Raw genomic sequence first — 16,582 nt, 5'->3', positions numbered from 1 at the left:
AACTATTCATTCTGATTAAACACAGTTCATTTCATAATTATACAAAACTCCACGAATGAAAGAAAATTAAAAAACAAATCTGATCTCACTCTGCTCTGCACTCTATGTGTGTGTTTGTGTGGTAAGTGGCTGAGTGTAAGGAGGTGGGATGGGTGGTAAGAGAAAGAGTCAGACAGGAGGAGAGACAGTTAGGGTTAGTCCAAAGGGTTATTGTGAATGCATGTGCCAACTGGGCACCGTTTTCCTGATGCTATCGGGATGGCGACTGCCAGACGGCGAGGGCCCGGTCAACGCTGCTTGCAGCTTTAATTATTATTTTTTTTTCAATGTTTTGGGGGATTTCGGGGGCCTTAACATACACGAAAACTCTTGAAACTTTGCACACACATTGGAACCTGCGGCCATCAGGGCCGGACAGACTTTGACATGGGGGGGTCACCTGGGGGGGGCATGGCACAGCGTTAAAAATTGCGACTTTTGAAGGGCTCTGGAGCGCACAACGGTTGACCTACAGTCACCAAAATTCATACACATATAGACCTCATCGGGCCGAACAAATTTCACACTCATAGTCCGTGCTTCGCCAAACAGGAAGTTGGCTATTCAGGGATGTCTAAAAAGTGCATGCAATGGAATTTGAAATACTCCTACTAGGCCTTTCCACCGATGGCCACCAAACTCGGTCAGCATGATCTCAAGACATTGGGGACGCAAAATTGCCAGGGGATTTTTGATATCTCGAACGGTTTGACCGTGATGGGGCGACAAATTTATGGCGAGAAATGAGAAACAGGAAGTGCCTAATAACTTTGACATACTTTGTCTGATTTTGACCAAACTTCAGCAGTTTGTTCATCGTCTGATGCCGATCACAGAGATGTGACTATTATGAGTCAAAGTTATAGCGCCACCAACTGGCAGCAGAAAGCGTGACGTTTTTGAAACGCTTTAAACTCAGCCTCTTAATTTTACTCAATTTGCTTCAAACTTCATCCCAATAATGTCAAAACACGACCGATAAGAATCTGTGAAGGGCGTTATCCATAACTTTTATCATGTTGCCATGGCAACGTGTCAAACTTTAACTTTAGTTTTTTGTGTTTTTGAGCCACTTAAAATGCTTAGAATTTCATGAAACTCAACACACACATCTGTATTAATGACAGCTAAACACTGATAAAAGCCCATAAATGGGCGTGGAGCAGGCGCTCCATAGCGCCACCTTTTGACAAAAGTTGGGGGGTTACTTTGTCCTACAGTCACCAAACTCGGTACATATATTGGACTCATCAAGCCGGACAACTTTCTAATTTACACCCATTAGCTACGACCAACAGGAAGTCAGCTATTTTTATTTAAATATGGATTTTTGGAAAAATCAAGCTGTGGAATTTGAAATACTCCTCCTAGACCTTTCCACCGATGGCCACCAAACTCGGTCAGCATGATCTCAAGATATTGGGAATGCAAAATTGCCAGGGGATTTTTGGTATCTCGACCGGTTTGGCCGTGGCAGGGCGACAAATTATGGCGAGAAATGAGAAACAGGAAATGTCTAATAATTTTGACACACTTTATCTGATTTTGACCAAACTTAAGCAGTTTGTTCGTCGTATGATACTGATCACAGAGATGTGACTATTATGAGTCAAAGTTATAGCGCCACCAACTGGCAGCAGGAAGTGTGTTGCTTGCAAAACGCTTTTAAATCAACCTCTTAATTTTACTCAAATTGCTTCAAACTTCATCAGAATAATATCAAAACACGGCCGATGAGAATCTGTGAAGGGGTCCTTGATACATCAAATGCTGTTGCCATGGCAACATGTCAAACTTTAACATTTGTTTCCTGTGTTTTTAAATATAGCTGTGAATAAATTCATATCACTCATAGCAGAATCAGACAGTTCACACCAAACTTTGTCAACATGATGCCAAGATACTGAAGATGTTAAATTGTGAACGGCTTTGGGACATCTTGAACGGTGTTGATGTGGTGATTTATGAAAGTAACAATAAAAAAGATGAAGAGTTATTTTCTTATATCTTTAAATTGCATTATTCTGACTCATCAAAACTTTTTACATATAAAGAACAAGAAATTCTTAAAAAAAAACGTGTAGTTTCAAAATGTTATCATGCTCAGAGGCCCCAAAAACATTAAAAGTGTCACATAAATTTGTCAGATTAAAGCTCTAATACCAGGGATGAACACTAGAGGTCCTCATAAGATAAGGAATCGTTTGACCTCTAATGCTATTTAGCTCATTCTCAGTGTATAAGAATGAAAATAATCCATGGAACCAGTTGATATATACTGTTCTGTCAGTGTACTTTTACATAATTATTTTGTATAGGTGCTTAAAGAGCATTAAAATCTTTTTTTTTAATCTTTTAAGGAAAAATTATATGATTTATATACATATATAGACTCTCACTGATAGAACAAAAAATCTTATAAGTATGACACTATACTGCTCAGTTCACTTAATTAAAATGAGAAACAAATACATCAACTAAGTTAATATGTATTTATTTTTAATATATTTGTTTATAATTATTTCACAGATGCTTATGGATCATTAAAATATTTAAAAATGGTTGTAGATCATAAAACATGGTAACTATTTAAAATAGGGTCTCTTTTGTTAACAATGGTTAATGAACTAACACACGAACGAACAACGAACAATATATTTGTACTCGATTTTCTTCAAACTTCATCAGTATGATGTAAAAACACGGCCGATGAGAGTCTGTAAAGGCGTCTCTGATGCATCAAATGCTGTTGCCATGGCAAATAAACAAAAATACAAAATACATTCAAATATTTGTTTCCTGGGTTTTTGAGGCAGATAGCGTGCCTAGAATTTTATTTTCCATTTTCAATTTTCAATAATTTATTATATATTTAAAGTGCAGCATCCTAACTCTTTGAAACTTTTTTCATACAAATAACTATTCATTCTGATTAAACACAGTTCATTTCATAATTATACAAAACTCCACGAATGAAAGAAAATTAAAAAAAAAATATCTGATCTCACTCTGCTCTGCACTCTATGTGTGTGTTTGTGTGGTAAGTGGCTGAGTGTAAGGAGGGGGGATGGGTGGCAAGAGAAAGAGTCAGACAGGAGGAGAGACAGTTAGGGTTAGTCCAAAGGGTTACTGTGAATGCATGTGCCAACTGGGCACCGTTTTCCTGATGCTATCGGGATGGCGACTGCACAGACGGCGAGGGCCCGGTCATCGCTGCTTGCAGCTTTAATTATTATTATTATTATTTTTTTTTTCAATGTTTTGGGGGATTTCGGGGACCTTAACATACACGAAAACTCTTGAAAATTTGCACACACATTGGAACCTGCGGCCATCAGGGTCGGACAGACTTTGATATGGGGGGGTCACCTGGGGGGGGGCGTGGTACAGCGTTAAAAATTGCAACTTTTGAGGGACTCTTGAGCGCACACCAATTGACCTACAGTCACCAAAATTCATACACATATAGAACTCATCGGGCCGAACAACTTTCGTGCTCAAAGTCCGTGCTTCACCAAACAGGAAGTCAGCTATTCAGGGATGTCTAAAAAGCGCATGCAATGGAATTTGAAATACTCCTCCTAGGCCTTTCCACCGATGGCCATCAAACTCGGTCAGCATGATCTCAAGACATTGGGGATGCAAAATTGCCAGGGGAATTTTGATATCTCGAATGGTTTGGCCGTGGCGGGGCGACAAAGTTATGGCGAGAAATGAGAAACAGGAAGTGTCTAATAACTTTAACACACTTTGTCTGATTTTCACCAAACTTCAGCAGTTTGTTCATCTTATGATACCGATCACAGAGATGTGACTATTATGAGTCAAAGTTATAGCGCCACCAACTGGCAGCAGAAAGCGCAACGTTTTGTAAATGCTTTTAAATCAGCCTCTTAATTTTACTCAATTTGCTTCTAATTTCATCCCAATAATGTTGAAACACGGCCGATGAGAATCTGTGAAGGGCGTTATTTATTACTTTTATCATGTTGCCATGGCAACCTGTCAAACTTTAACTTTAGCTTTTTGTGTTTTGGAGCCACTTAAAATACTTAGAATTTCATGAAACTCTACACACACATCTGTATTAATGACAGTTAAACACTGATAAAAGCCCATAAATGAGCGTGGAGCAGGCGCTCCATAGCGCCACCTTTTGACAAAAGTTGGGGGTTTAGTTTGTCCTACAGTCACCAAACTCGGTACATATATTGATCTCATCAAGCCAGAAAAATTACTAATTTACATCCATTAGCTACGATCGACAGGAAGTCGGCTATTTTGATTTGAATGTGGATTTTTGGAAAAATCAGGCTGTGGTATTTTATATACTTCTCTCGGGAAAACCAACCAATTCACATCAAACTTTTTCGACATGATGCCAACATTCTGAAGATGCTAAATTGCGAGCAGATTTAGGATATCTTGAATGGTGTTGATGTGGTGATTGATTGAAATCTGAGTAAAAAAGATAGCCGTAATTTTATTATATCTTTAAAGTGCAGCATCCAAAGTCTTTGAAACTTTTTTCATACAGAGTACTAGTAATTCTGATCAAACACCGTTCATTTCATAATTATACCAAGATCTATGAATTAATGAAAATTAAAAAACAAATCTGATCCCTCTCTGCTCTGCACTTATGTGTGTGCGTGCTAAGTGGGTGTGTGTTTGTTTAGTGTTAGGGTGAGAGTGGGGAGGGGGGATGGGTGGAAAGAGAGAGTCAGAGAGGAGGAGATAGAGGGGAATATTTAAACTCTTGGTGGTTTATTCATTTGGATGTGAATTATTCTTTGTTTTTAAACTATTTGGCTACTCTTTTTAAGGCATAAATTTGATTCCATTTACTTTCTGCATCATTCTCATCTTACTCTGTCTGTATTTCCTCTCCCCTTCACTAATTTCTCTCCTTCAATGCTCAATGTTCAATCTGCACCAAAAATTAATATGTTTGATAAAATCGCTGGCCTGAAGACATATGCATGCCAATATTCAGTTATACACATAGCGCCATAATTAGTTTAGCTGCATTTCAGTCAAAATATAATCTTGTGCACTTGATCGGACATAACTAAAATATAAGGTTATGAGTTGTAGTATTTTTGTTGTGCTTAGTACAGAAAACAGTCCTGCATAAAATAAAGTAAAGGAAAATACAGGGTGCATAATTTAGAGTATTTAGACAATATTCTTCATTATTCTGAAATAAAGGCACAAAACACAAAATTTGAAAGAAAAACAAAATTTGGACTTAAATTACAGTACAGTCATTTAATAAAAATGTGAAGGTAATATATAACTATATGTCATGGTATTTTAGTAACATTTAGTAAAGTGTAAAATATTAAAATAAAAAATATATTTTAGTACTATAGCTAACAATCACAAGCAAGTAGGATGTGTGGCGTAAAATAATATATTTAGCATTATAATGAATAATAACAACAACAAGCAATTGCACCGCAGGGACTTGAACCCCATCCTGGTGGGTAACCTGGAGTACCATTACCAGTGTAGTTTTGCTTTTTGTTATTATTTACATTATATTTACATTAAATTAAATGTATTAGCAACAGCATGTTCATTTATAAACGTACATTATTTTGTATTGCTATTTGATATAATGTTATATAATTCAGGAGTATCAAACAGTAATAGGCATGTAATCCATTACATTTATTGTATTTATTTTTAACACATGCTGTTGCAATAAAAGACAAATAAAAGCTTTTTTGTTGTTTTTGTAATGTGTTTTAAGAAGAAAATATGCTATTTATCAGTTATCAGGTAAATGTAGTTCTTGTTACTTGATTACATAAGAATGAATTTAACCCACTAATGTTCTCATGCAGTAATATGGCCTAGTGTGTTTCTACAGGTGGTTTGTCAAGCCCACTCACCTGTGTGTAACCCATAAGCCATTATCATTTAAGAAGTTTTGCAACTAATTTAAATACACTTGTCCTCAAAGGAACAAAAAAACACCCTTGTGTGTGCTAAAATCAAGTGCCACAACATTTCTGTGAACTGAAAAGTTTGCAATGAAAAGTGTGTTTCTACAGGTGGTTTGTTCAGCCCACTCACTTGTGTGTAACCCATAAGCCATTATAATTTAAGAAGTTTTGCATTTAATTTAAATACACTTGTTCTCAAAGGAACAAAAAAACACCATTGTGTGTGCTAAAATCAAGTGCCACAACATTTCTGTGAACTGAAAAGTTTGCAATGAAAAGTGTGTTTCTACAGGTGGTTTGTTCAGCCCACTCACCTGTGTGTAACCCATAAGCCATTATAATTTAAGAAGTTTTGCATTTAATTTAAATACACTTGTCCTCAAAGGAACAAAAAACACCATTGTGTGTGCTAAAATCAAATGCCACAACATTTCTGTGAACTGAAAAGTTTGCAATGAAAAGTGTGTTTCTACAGGTGGTTTGTTCAGCCCACTCACCTGTGTGTAACACACTCAGAATTGCACAATGTATCTATGAAATATCAACCTACTAATGTTCTCATGCAGTAATATGGCCAAGTGTGTTTCTACAGGTGGTTTGTCAAGCCCACTCACCTGTGTGTAACCCATAAGCCATTATCACTTAAAAAGTTTCAACTAATTTAAATGTGCATGTCCTCAAAGGAACAAAAAACACCCTCGTGTGTGCTAAAATAAACTGGCACAACATTTGTGTACACTGAAAAGTTTTTAATGTTTTTTTACATACAAATGGTCAATTAAGGTTCCTTTCTCAGTAGTTGGTTCTTTAACATGTTGAATATATCCCTTGTCTGCCATAAAAGTACAGAGGGATTGGGATTTTAATGCGTCGTTATTAAAATCTCCTACAATCACAACTTTATCGCAAATTGTTGACACCAAATGAATCAACTTGTCTAAGTTGTGTTTAAAAACAGATAATGGATATGTTGAAGGCCTGTAAATAACACCAAGCAAAATGTCCTTTTCAGTGAAGTGTGTTATCATGCATTCCAAATTAAGATTTGGAAATGTTATAGCAGTACTTGCTACACCACATGCTACATATAACCCAACTCCACCATGTTGTTGTGATTTCAGTTCTTTGAAAGGGGGACAATTACTTGTGTATGCTGCACAACGAGGAAGACCCACAAATGTGTAGTTTTCTAAGTGCACATTCTCAGACAAATAGGTTTCAGGCAGCCATGTTTCAGTTAAAGCAATACATGTAGGTTTGAACTGTTGAACACAAACATTCAAATCTTGTTTATGACAACGCAAACTCTGTACATTCAGCAAAAACACTGAAAAGGATTTCTGTTGTGCTGTCAGATATAGCTCATCATGTGCCATAAAACGTGGCATTTCTTGTACAGCCTCAAAAACTTTTTCATTACAAAAAATATTTTTTTCTTTAAAATCTTGAATAGTCAAGCCAGACAAACTTCTTACTCGACTCAGTGCAACATAAGCCTGGCCAGCAGCAAAAACTTTTTTTAAACTAACAACAGCAGAATCAACAGTTAAACCCTGTACTTTATGGACTGTGCAAGCCCAAGCCAGTTTTAAAGGAAACTGTCGTCGAAAACCACCGTTCCTGCATGCGTTTTCCTCTTCTGCATGTAAAGGAGTTGAGTTAAACAATTTTGCTGGCTCAGCCAAACATTGTTTACGTCTATTAAACCCCACATGACTGTCATCAAAATGCACATACACAGTTTCAGGTAACGTATTTTTATCGACACGTACAATGTGTGTCACTGTGCCGCAAACTCCATTAACTAAGCCATCATTCACATCAATGTTTTTAATCAACATGACGCGTGCATTTATGCCTAAAAGCAATGTTGCTGGCAAGCATGTGTTGTAAACCTTTGAATGATGACCACTAATTAACTCTACTTTGCCAGTCTTTTTACTACGGGCAAAATCTTCTGCCTCTATAGTTGCAACCTCTGAGCAGATATTAATTAACTGGTTTAAGTTGTGCTCATGTACTTCATCATTTGTAGCAAAAATGTGCAAAGAAGCATTATCCTCCTCACCTGTGTCACATTTTGCTAAGATGTCCACATCTTCTTTGCTTAGTGGAGATTTTTTACTTCGTTTCCTTAAACGATTTAATAATTCAGCAAATCTGCTGTCTTTTTGCCTTATTACCTCTGTTAACTCCACAACAGAAAAGCAATTAGTCCATAGTCCAAGTCCTGGTACTTCCATATATAATGGTTTCCCCTTTACAGGAGGCAATTGAAAAAAATCTCCAACCGCTATAACACAAACCTTACCAAAAGGAGAAAAGTCTCCAGTTTGTTTAATTTGACGTAACCTTCCATGAATGTATGCCAACAGTTTATGATCTACCATTGAGATTTCATCTATAATTAAAATCTGAAGGCCTTGGAATTTCGCTCGTAAGGAATTTAGTTTTTCTTCTCCCAAAGGTGTGTATGGCAACTTTACATTTGTTCCAATACAAAATGTATTATGAATTGTGGAACTTTGTAAATTATATGCCGCGATACCGGTCGGAGCAGTTAATACAACACAATTGTTATCTGGGTGTAAAGCAATTTGAGACAATAATCTTGTTGCTTCATATTTTATTGCTTTAATCAAATGGCTTTTGCCAGTTCCTGCTCCACCAGTAACAAAAACATGAAAAGGTTTAGGGTTTTCGCCTCTAATTTTACTTAAACACCATTGTCTAATTTTATAGAAAATAGAAATTTGAGTTTTGTTTAAAGAGCGAATTAAGGTCAACCCATCTGTGCGACTCAGACAATTGTTTTTTTTCTCTATTTGAGACATTGGTGCATCATCAGTTGCTAAATCCGGTATAGAACTTTCATGTTCTTGGCTTTGCTGGCCAGTCTCACGTGTAATCTGCATACATTCTATACGGTCTAATTGCTGTTCAGGACAAAGTGCACACCATGCATCTTCTAATATGCCCTCATTATCAACAGCAGTTTGAGCAGTGTCTAAAACATCTGCATCCTTTTCAAAAAGTGCTCTATTTGTATCCACTACATTTTTGACCAAGTGAAAAGATCCATCACTAAAGCAAACATTACCTTCCTTATAAAAGTGTTCATAAGTACTATACTGGTCTGGTTTTAACTGATTATCTGCACGATAAGGAAAAAATAGTTGTAATACACTGAGATAAAATTTTTCAGGATTTTTTGTTACTGAAAATCGAGCAAAACGCACAACAGCAGGCTGAGTACGAGTTCTTTTTACAATAAAACCAAAATTGTTTTCCAATTTAATTTTATTAGTGCAAGACTGACCTTTGTATACAATGCGGTATTCAGATGCAAATGTGGCCAAACACATATCATCAAAAGTGCTCTGATTTGGCCTGTTTTTATAGCGATCAACAAAACTTGTCATCCACATCTCGTCACTCCTCAGATTCTGGGACTTTAACTTGTTTTGTATTACACTCAGAGGCAAACTCATACGAACAGCATTTTCCCCAGTTGGAATAAACTGAACTTGTCTTGAACACTCTTTTAAATGCATGTTTGTTAGCCTGTAAACTGCTTCTTGTGCACTAACCTCACGATTATGTAAGTATACACTGCCTAATTTCCTCAAAGCCTGTCTTGCATCTACATTACCCTGAGTTGCTGATTCGCGCTGCGCATTAGCTAACAATAAACCCATTTCCCGTTCAGACTTTGAAATGTATGAAATTATGTAAACAATGCAGGCATACGCATCTGTTACATACTGGATGTCCATATTAGCATTCCAGCACTTAAGGCTAAACTTGTTATATTGATTTACCCATACTTCATGCAACTGTCGTTTCAAGACAATGTGTGTGCTATTATTTATGCATCTGTATGCCATTTCAAATAAATCCTGATTTATTCCAACACTATTAAACAAACTTTCTAGAGAATCAAACTGCTCTTCTGAAACAGCTTTCTTAACTGCCGTCATTATGCCACGAGCATATTCTACCAGTGTGTTATCATTTACATTTGTACTTTTACTTTCGCTAGACAGGTTTTCCTCTTCTTCTACTTTTCTCCGACATATGAATGTTCGCATAGATGGTGGTTTAGGAAAATTAAAACGACATACAGTGTTTTTCTTTTTACATGTTTTGGAATGACGTTTACTGTGACACTGCACAGATGTAACAACACTCTGCAGTTCATCATCTTCACTGGGCACCTCGCACGTTACGTATTTATCTATAAATTTGACAACTTCTTCATCAGTATTCTTATCTATTTGGGGAGCATTTTTTATCCAGAACAAACAATGGACATGGGGAGAACCGCGTTGTTGAAATTCCACCCTATAAAAATAGTCCACAATTTCCCCTATGGGCTGAACAGGTGACATTAGCACTTCTTTTAAAAAACAATGCCACCTAAAATCAAACATACGAGCTGCAGTAACAGGATTGCATCGCAAAAGCTCACATTTTTCCGCCCATTCTAATTGTTCTAATGTTTCTTTCCTGCCTTCGTTGTTTAAAATAGTAGTCAACAAATTTGTCCATCTCATATCAGCAGACGAAAATGAGCTAAACCAGGTTGGAATGCCAAGCTGTCTGACCATGGCAAACAAATCTTTTTGCACACCTTGCCAAAATGCTGGAGTGCCACGGATGGGCTTCAAAAATCTATAGCCTTCATCAAAATTAAGCACTTGCCTCAAGGAGTCAGTGTCTTTAAACATTTCACTGGCTATGGATTTACTAGATCCTTGCCCTTTTCTTAAAGCAATAGATACGTTAGACAGTACTTTTTCAACTTCTGATAAATACTGTGCATAAAAAATGTATTCAACATTTTGCGCAAATCTACCATCTGCATGCAAAATTCGATTATTGAAATATCGTGACAATGTTAATCTCTGTGCCCTTTTGTCACAAAAAGTAGAAGAACCATTAGGAAATAAAACAGGGAAACATTTAGCCTCATTTGTCTCATCACCAAGCATTTTTACTGGATTATTTCCTTCAGAAGGGGCAAGGTTCAAAATACCATCAGAATACTGATCGAGTACTTCTTGTCCAATGTCTACAGGTTGTAGACATGTGTCCATAAACACACAATGCTGTTGTCTATCATGTAACTCCTCATCAGCATTTACTTTCTCCAACTCATTCTCCACAATGTCATTTGTACCATCATCCTCATCATCTTCCTTGACAAACTCATTTAACCAATCATCATTAAAGCCAATTTCTGTATAATACTTGTTATGTTGTTTTAAGTAACACAGTGCGTGTTTGATATTTGTTGTATCCACATACTGATACTTATAATGACCCTTGTATGTCAACTTTCGCTTTAACTTTACACATAAGAAAGATCCCTCATTTTCCGTTCTTGGTAAAACATCTGTTGTATTTTTAACATTTGCTGGCACACAAGTGACAGGACCATGAACCCCATTTTGGCCGCCTTTTGGTAAAGCTAACATTTTCATGAATGGGATATTCAAAGATATTAAATGTTGTTCTAAACTATTGAGACAGCGCAGTTCGTTAGGTATGGGATGCAGTTCTAGATTATTAACGGCACTTTCTGCTGGCATTTCACCTTTTTTCAATTTGGAATGGCAAGTGAAGCAAATCCAAAGTTGTCCTTTACATGAATTTACTAATTTACATGCCTTAACACATTTGTGCAAAAACCTATCTGTAATACATTTGTTAGCTACTGATAACATTGCTGCATCTTTATTGTAATTTTCTGTTTTACATTGTAATACTTGCTGTTTAAATAACAACCTGTGGCAGACACAACAAACAAATTCTGGCCCAGAACTAACTTTGTCTACGAACTGCTTTTTAACGAAATCACGAACCTCTTGATTTTGTTTTAATTGTTGTCTTCTCATCATATTAATTCTTTTTACATTTTCTTTATGTAGTGCATTATTCTTATATTTTAGTTTACTTGCTTGCTTTACAATATTTCTATGCTTTTCGTTATTGCAGTATTTCACCCTGCTATATTTCTTCACTTTACTCTTATGTTGCTCATTGTCACGGTATTTCACCCTGCTGTATTTCTTTACTTGATTCTTATGTTGCTCATTGTCATGGTATTTCACCCTGCTGTATTTCTTCACTTTACTCTTATGTTGCTCATTGTCATGGTATTTCACCCTGCTGTATTTCTTCACTTTACTCTTATGTTGCTCATTGTCATGGTATTTCACCCTGCTGTATTTCTTCACTTTACTCTTATGTTGCTCATTGTCATTGTATTTCACCCTGCTGTATTTCTTCACTTGATTCTTATGCTGTTCGTTGTCATGATATTTCACCCTGCTGTATTCTTTTACTTGTTGACTATGTTGATTGTTTTCTTTATATTTCCTTTTACTGATTTGTTTTAAGGACTTATTGTATAAGACATTTGTGTGATATCTTGTCCTATTCTCAGTCTTCATATGCTGCTTAAATTCAGCATTGTTTTGATACTTATTCAAAACACATTGCCTGTTGCTTTCTTTAATTGCTCTCTTAACTCTTTTTAATGAATAATACTTCTGAAAGTAGCCCTTTGTTTTTATGTATTGATCATTAATTGTATCTCCACACATAGATTCTAGCTTCTTGTGTTTCACATACATTTCACTTTGTGTTTTTACTTGTTTTCTTGTACGCATACATTTTCCATCATCACCTTGTTTATTCTGGCACAGATTGTAACACATCTGGCTATCAGGTTGTTTCACACAAATTACAAACTCATAGTGATTCCCATTGCAGTGCTGTAGATATATACTTTGGTTAAACATTTTTTCATACATACAGCTGTACTTTAACCATTTCCCATTAGAATATGTGTAAATGTCGACCCCTAAATAATTAGCTGTCGATTGAATCTCCAGTTCTGTAGCCCATGATCCTACAAACCTCATTTTTGATCTAGATAAATAATCCTCCATAGATGCATACTGGCATCTTAACAGATTTCTGTATTCTGCACTATGCAATTCCATATGTTTAACAATTGCAAGTCTCACAACCCGATGAGGTTTCTGTGTGCCACAAATTGCTTGTGCCACTGCCCTGAAAAAACAATTACCATCACCTAAAATACTAACTGTTTTACAAGGGTGGCCCATTGCTCTACTGTTTGTTGGCAAAATTACATTTTCACCTTGAAACTCTACATTAAGTTTTCTACTTAATCTTTGTTTATCTTCATCACACAGAGGGCTGAAATTAAACATTCTATTAGTCTCATTGCCCAAACAGACTACGTCTGAATTTTCATCACTATTGAAAGTTGTTTCAGGTAATTTACTGATATTTTCTAAAGATTGCTTGTGTTTTTTAATCACCACACTTTCATTCGCTCCTTCCTCACTTAGATTTGTACACCGTTTCCTTTTTTTACCCCCACAGCTCTTTTTTGGGTTTTCATCATTTATGAAAGCTGAGTAACTATCAGATGTTTTTTTGCTTTTAAGTAGGACACAAACACCACTTATTTCAAATATCTTACAATTTCCTCCAAAACAGGCAGACAAATTTTCAATGTGCTTCAAAACACAGCTCAGTGAATTATAATATACAACCACACTGAAGCCATTACCATCAACCATCCCAGCACTGCTACGTGCATGCGAATCAACCACAGCATACTGATCATTATGCTTAATGATAGCACATGTACTACCATTTAGAGTAAAAAAGCATGTGTCATATTTTGCGAACATCGTTTGCAAACCATCAGCTAACAACACACATGCACCAGATTTAATAAATTCTCCATCAACCATTCCTATATATCCAGAAACAAAATCGCCATATTCAAATTTGAATGCATTTGTACCGAACACGTATTCTTTAGGAAGATCTGGAATACACAACAAATGTTCCTTTGTTTGGTCAGTGATTGAACCACTTTGACGCAAACTTCTATACAAGCCATCGCCGATATTTACGACATTGTCTAAATCTTCACTTTCCCATGAGAACACACTATGTACCCTGTGTGTGGCTATAGCAGCCAAACTAATTGCAGCACACTGTTTCCCTGGCCACTTGAACTTATGGTCACCCTGATGAAATGATCCACGAATGCTACTAATACTTGCTCTTTCAGTTGATGTAGATGCTGAGATTTCTTCACTGTCATTTGCTGTACACACACTGATTTCACCAACAGTGTTGCTGTCAACAAATTGTGGCATATCTGATGAGGTTATGTCTACATTGATGCCACAAATACTAAAGTTTTCTGAGCTCAGACTTGTCATTAAATTATCAATGTGCAAAAATAGGTCTTGCCAATTTGTGTTAAAGACAACAACTGATGTTCCTATGTCTGATCTCAAACCATATGCGTTTCGAACATTAGAGTCAACAACAACATAGAAATCATTATGTTTCACAATTGCACACGTTTCTCCTTTTATGTTGACCAAACAAGATTCATGATTAAACAAAATCTCCTGTAATTTCTCGTACAAGTCAGTTTTTCCTCCATCCAGTGATTCTTCAATCGTAACTTTGCATGATTTATTGAAAACACCATATTGACCACCAAACCAATGAGAAATTTGACAGTCTCCATAGCTCTCACTCATTTTTTTACAGGTAGTCATATCATTAACCAGTTTACTTCCCTCACTACGAATGTCCTGAAGGTCGTATTTTTGCCAAGTACACACATTATGTATCTTGTGCTTAACAACTGAAACTACACTGCAGGCTATTCCAACAAACTTCTCATTTACATCTGCAGACTTCAATCTAACCTCATTGCCTGCTACAATGCCCACCACGTCTGGACAAACACAAGCATCAGAATTTGAAACATCAGACTTACTTTTGTTGTTCAATGGCTTGCGCCGCATTCGGAATCTCTTCAGCTTAGGCATCTAAAGACAAAGAAATTACATCACATTACTATCACACAACTTACAGTAATATTAAACATTACATATGCAATAACATATTTTTACATTTAAAACATAAACTATTTTATGTGCATCGAAATGGCAAATTTGTTAAAATATTTATTCCATAAATTGTATTACCTCAAATATATTCTGTAATTCCCAGGGTATTTGAGTATCAATTTTCAAGTAAAATGAAATACCAGTTTAGTATTTGGTCATGTTGAACACCAGCAGAAAGTAATTGTATGACATTGTAAAAATATATTGCAATAGAAAAAAGCTAATTGTAAAATTACAATTGCAATCATATTACAAATATTATTTATTCACTGTATGTCAGGTCAAATAAATCAGATAAGAGACATCTTTTAGAAACATTTAGGAATGTTACCAAACACAAATCTTTGTATAGTGCTTTATAAAAAAAACTGAAAACTTTCAGCTAGCATAATAAACATATAAAATAAACTGTATTCTTCATGCATGTAGTCAATGACAACCTAACAACAAACTCTGCTCTGCACCTCAGTGTTAACCACAAAAAAAAAACAATTTCAACAACCACATCCCTTCATCACACCTGTTCAGACCATCCACTGAACAGTTCCTTCACCTACACTTACTTCAGCTACAATTCTTACTTTAATAACAGATGTTTTACTACAAAAAAAGTAACATAATATAAAAATACACAACAAACCAAATAAAACAAAAGCACAACACAGCTCAAAAATACCAGTAAAGACATCTGTCACATTACACAACATTTTATAAAATTACTACATAACTATTATATTTCTCTAAATATTACAAATTAATGCCATACAACAAATACACTTAACATAATCTAACGCTATTGCAGTATTTTCAGTGCCAGCTTTTCATTACCACCTAACACTTTCTTAAACTACCAATCACATTCCTATCCTTAAGAGTTTGCTTTCAATAATTGATTATATTACACACAACCTTTTAAAACTTTAGACCTTTTTCAAGCCATTTAAAAAACATTAGTATTTCTCCTCAACACACAACATTGCTTAAAAGTACCATTAATAACATTAAAATGTCACAAAACACTATAATGACCCCTAAAAATGACCTTTCACATCACATGAATAACTTACATTTCAAAATACATTTAATAATACAACCTATTAAAATAGCAATTTCTAATATTACTACATCTATTTGCATCAAATACATGCAAGCTTGAAGAGCATTAATGACTTGAAACCGTTTACTAATCTAACCGACCAAACCTTTAAATGGAAATGTTCATTGAACAGACTTTCACTTGTTTGCATAACAAACACTGACAGTATCACAACTATTGCTATTAAGCTATTAATAGTTACAGTATTCTTCCTATAACCACACACCACATGAAAGCACTACTCTGTATCTCAGTGTTAACCACAAAAAAAGTAAACTTGCATGTCAACTAACTACACAGTAAGCACTAACAAATGTTTCTATTCACAACACATAACACTTATTTTCACCATTTACTGTACACTACAAATTATAAATTATGAACCCAGCACTTAAACTTCATGCATGCTTAAAGTTCGCACAACAGAAATAGTCATGTGGTACTATAGCTATATACTTCAAATGTATTTAAGTACATTGACAACAAATAAATTAAGCTAGAGTTCAACA

This window comes from Garra rufa, unplaced genomic scaffold (genome assembly GCF_049309525.1).
Source record: "Garra rufa unplaced genomic scaffold, GarRuf1.0 hap1_unplaced_001, whole genome shotgun sequence".
NCBI lineage: Eukaryota > Metazoa > Chordata > Actinopteri > Cypriniformes > Cyprinidae > Garra > Garra rufa.
This window is presented reverse-complemented; position numbering follows the sequence as displayed.